We start from the raw sequence: 605 nt of genomic DNA on the forward strand, positions 1-605 counted from the left end.
AATGTCAACATATAGTGGTGTACACAGACTGCCTTTTTTTTATGGACAAGAAGATGAAAATTCTTAAGAATGTAATAATGAAGAATTATTAAGAATATTTCCTTCTAACAACAGATTCTATCGCCATAAGAGTTACAGAAAGGTCATACATGTGTAACAGAAAACAGAAGAATCTCAACTTTCTTGCATGAGCTGTAGCATGGTGTCCTGTATGGACCCGCTGGTGTAATGCAAAACGTCTAAACTTCTAAAAGAACTATTTTTTTTTTTTTTTTTTTAAAAGATAGTCAAACTTTACTTAACCTTTTGTCATGTTTTGATGCTTGTTATGCTTTATTACAGTTTCATATATAGATTTTTGTTATACAGGGAACCATTTTGGATTCAAACTGTTACAACCCCATGGCCAAGCAAGGGCAGTCAAGATTAATAGACTGCACACATGCTACTGCTGCTGAAAGGGTTAACACTGTTTGTGAGAGAGCAATTATGGTTGTCCCAGCCTGAAATTAAACATTCATTCACTAACTTATCATCGTCATTCACTTACTGAGTGCACCTGTAGAATTCCCATCATCCAGGGAAATGACAGGAGTCTTCCTGCT

The sequence above is a fragment of the Embiotoca jacksoni genome, unplaced genomic scaffold (genome assembly GCF_022577435.1).
Source record: "Embiotoca jacksoni isolate LCO1_2020_lvr unplaced genomic scaffold, fEmbJac1.0.p SCAF_8, whole genome shotgun sequence".
In the NCBI taxonomy this organism is placed as follows: domain Eukaryota; kingdom Metazoa; phylum Chordata; class Actinopteri; family Embiotocidae; genus Embiotoca; species Embiotoca jacksoni.